At 35.6% G+C, this 4018-nt stretch overlaps 1 long non-coding RNA gene across 1 annotated transcript; it reads left to right on the top strand.

The window, feature by feature from the left end:
- The first annotated feature begins 875 nt into the window (after positions 1-875).
- LOC131609114 (uncharacterized) lies at positions 876-2261 on the top strand. The gene is made up of 2 exons (XR_009285941.1): positions 876-1434; positions 1529-2261. It is a non-coding gene; the product is annotated as an uncharacterized LOC131609114 (long non-coding RNA).
- Positions 2262-4018: the final 1757 nt, after the last annotated feature.

Here is a 4018-nt window from a genome sequence, read left to right on the forward strand (position 1 = left end):
TGGTTGGCGGTCTATGGTGGGGCAGCGCGTTCTGGTCCTTTAGATTTGGAATTAGCCAAATCCAGTGGAGGAGATTGGGGATGAATTTGCAAATATTCACGAGAGTAGATGAACAGCTCGAGTGTACCTCGCAATAAACAAAGAAAATGATAGTACAAATATAAGAAAATGAAGCATGAAGAATGATAAAAATATTGACACATTTTAATTACGATTAACAAAGTGAAATATAAAAAAATCAAGCATATTAAACTCTAAAAGATTAATTATAATATTTTTGTGTTGTTTTTTATTATTTTTTATAACATAATAAATAATTTAACGATTAGACTAAAATTAACTTGATAAGACTAAAAACTAATTAGAACAAAAAAGTTTAATAAACTAATTAATCTAGTGCTAATAAAATAAAACAAAAGTGTTTTTGTATTTTATATGAAATGTAAAATCTATTTCTAAACCTATTTTTTTAAATTTTTGATTCTTTAGTTAGTGATTTATTTACAAATTAATAGTTTTATTTACAAAAACTATATTAACGTGAGACAAATTTGAACATGAAATATAATAGACATTCTACACTATACCTAATATATAACACACAGCACAATTAAATAAAAAAGGATAGAAAATAAAGGGAGTTCTAGTTTCTATGGGTTCCACTGAGTAGTCCTTATTTGAATTAAAACTAAAGCCAATTAATTATATGAGAAACAATAGTGAGTGATTTTGACTTTTCAACTCTTGAAAAGTTAGACGCAAGGTAATTGGATATATATATATATATATATATATATATATATATATATATATATATATATATATATATATATATATATATATATATATATATATATATAAAACTTGTAGATCTCACAGTTTGGATGCAAAACACGGTGTTATCAGAAGAAAACCAAAACAACAATATCAGTTCATCTCTTTTCCCATATTCAAACAATTAACAAAAGAAACAAAGCAAATATTTACCAAATCAATCACCCAGAAACTCATGAGATCAAATGAAAGGAAAGACAGGTGAAAACTCACATGGATCTAAGGGCGGTTCCGACGTAACGTTAGAGAGGAGGTTGTCGGGATACTTCCGATCGTCCTTGCAGCTGTCTTTGGTTGTCGGCGCGGAGCGGCTGTTCGAAGGATCTACTGAACAGGTTGGCTGAAGTTGAATCGTAGTCGTCGGTGCTTTGTGTTGCGTTGCGGTTGTTGGCACTCTGTGTTGCGTTGCGGTTGTTGGCGAGGTGCTCGTCGGAGATTTGTGAGCACGAATTTCTCGCGCGGTGGTTCTGCGCGTGGTGCAGCGACCGTGGGCCTGACGGCGAGGAGGTGGACGAAGCGATTATGCGTGGAACAATCGTCGGCAATTTATTTACCATGTGCGCTTCAGATTGACAGAGATGAGACCCTCCTCATGCTCAGGTTCAGTGATCTTCCTTTGATTTATTCTTCCCACTTCTGTTTGTTGATGTGTACCGGCGTCACTCGTTTTGACGTGGAAACTGATCCGTAACAGGCACGTGCTCTGAGCGGTTGTTGGTGGTTCAAGAGAAGTGACGTAGCAAATCGGTGATGATTTCAAGCTATTGTGTTTTGTCTGACGAGTCGATTTCTTAAGTCGATAAAGATGCGTTGAATTAAAGCTTCTTGTACGATTTGTGAAGGTGATTGTTGAGCGTCAAGTTGTTGTTGTATTGACTAACCGCTGGATTATTGTTGCTTTTTTGGCAGGTTTTATGATGATGGAACTGTGAATATGTTTAATTGATGGATTAGTGGTTTTACGCTAATGGATGAAGGTTCTGCAGAAGGATTGGGAAGAAGTAACGTTACAGCTTGTGATGGAGAATTGGTTGATGAAAAGGTTGAAAATATGGATCAATTTTCTGGAATTCTGGTGAACATGGTTCAGGTTTTAAGGAAGATTGCAATTAACGGTTTGGAGGAAGTTTGAGATTAATTTTGGTGGAGTGACAACACTATTTTCTTCCTTTCTTGTGTGAAATTGTTCGCGATGAAAAGTGTATATAAAAAAAGGATGGTGTGAACTCCTTTTGTACGTGAGGGATTGAGAGTGTATGAAAGTGAATAAGGGTTGTATGAGTTACCAATAGTGGGAATAGGTTAGGTTTTTCTCTCCCTTTTGTGAATTATGGCTCCTCTTTTTATAGCATAGCTTTTAGGGTTTTTTAATGTGTAACTTGGGCCTTACTAAAAAATAGACAATGGACCTCTGGAGATTTCTTGGATGTTTGCACCTGAAAAAATGAAAGAACAAAAATAATAGTATGATAAAATTACCTGATTTAATAATTAAAATTCAACTTACATTAAAATTGAATTAAATATTAAAACTATAAATTCAAAGAATTAGTGAAATAAACATTAAAGCTATTAAATCGTTCAATGGAATTAAAATGCGTAAAATGAACACACGCATGAATTTTTTTGATGATTTTTTTTTTAATAACTGCGAAGTTATGTTAATGTCCTAATGGACGTATGCAGATGATATAAAATCAAGAGGGCAAATTTTGGGGTATGACACACCTCTTCAGGTAATCCTTTCTCATTCTTTCAAAATCAAAGTCAAATTCTACTGTTTTGAGTACAAAATCGAACCTTGCTTTTATATCCGGTGAAAGGATAGATTTTTAAAGGAAATAGGATAAAGACCTTACAACTCAGGGTAGACCTCCTAGTTTGCTTGCTCAAATCAAACAAACAAAATTCTCATACAATGTTGATTTCTCAAAACTTTCAAAAAAGACAATACTTTGTATACATCCAAACACGGGTTATTACAAAGTTAACGTTCTTTTCAAAACATCTTTCGAAAGATAAACAAGCATTTTGTATACATCCACACACGGATCATTACAAAATTCAAATTACAAAGGTATTTGAAACCACATATGAGCAATTTCAGAGCAATTGAAAAGTGATCGAAAAACAAGTGAGCTAAGCAAACTTAAGAGCCCATGGATAACCATGGATACAAAGGGTGCTAACACCTTCCCTTTGTATAACCTACCCCCTTACCCAGAATTTCTTAAAGGTCTTTTTTCTGTTTCTTTTATAAACCTTTCCTTAATTGGATAAAATAAAAGGTCGGTGGCGACTCTGTGAATTTTCAAAAAATGCGAAAGCATTAAGCGACAAAAAAGAGTCAGTTCACGTATCTCTACAGATCAGAGGTATGGCCCGGAATTAAAAAAATCGGAGGTCCACACATGGTTCACACATAGTTCGACATCATCAGTCGAATCCCTGACATGGTTCAGACATAGTTCGACATCATCAGTTGAATCCCTGACATGGTTCACACATAGTTCGACATTATCAGTTGAATCCCTCACATGGTTCACACATAGTTCGACATCATCAGTTTAATCCCTGACATGGTTCACGCATAGCTCGACATCATCAGTTGAATCCCTGACATGGTAGACACATAGTTCGACTTCATCAGTTGAATCCCTGACATGGTTCACACATAGTTCGATATCATCAGTTAAATCCCTGACATGGTAGACACATAGTTCGACATCATCAGTTGAATCCCTGACATGGTAGACACATAGTTCGACATCATTAGTTGAATCCCTGACATGGTAGACACATAGTTCGACATCATCAGTTGAATCCCTGACATGGTTCACACATAGTTCGACATCATTAGTTGAATCATTGACATGGTAGACACATGGTTCGACACCATCAGTTAAATCCCTGACATGGTTCACACATAGTTCGACATCATCCGTTGAATCCTTGACATGGTTCACACATAGTTCGACATCATCAGTTGAATCCCTGACATGGTTCACACATAGTTCGACATCATCAGTTGAATCCCTGACATGGTTCACACATAGTTCGACATCATCAGTTGAATCCCTGACATGGTTCACACATAGTTCGACATCATCAGTTGAATCCCCGACATGGTTCACACATAGCTCGACATCATCAGTTGAATCCCTGACATGGTAGACACATAGTT

Source organism: Vicia villosa, linkage group LG6 (genome assembly GCF_029867415.1).
Source record: "Vicia villosa cultivar HV-30 ecotype Madison, WI linkage group LG6, Vvil1.0, whole genome shotgun sequence".
NCBI lineage: Eukaryota > Viridiplantae > Streptophyta > Magnoliopsida > Fabales > Fabaceae > Vicia > Vicia villosa.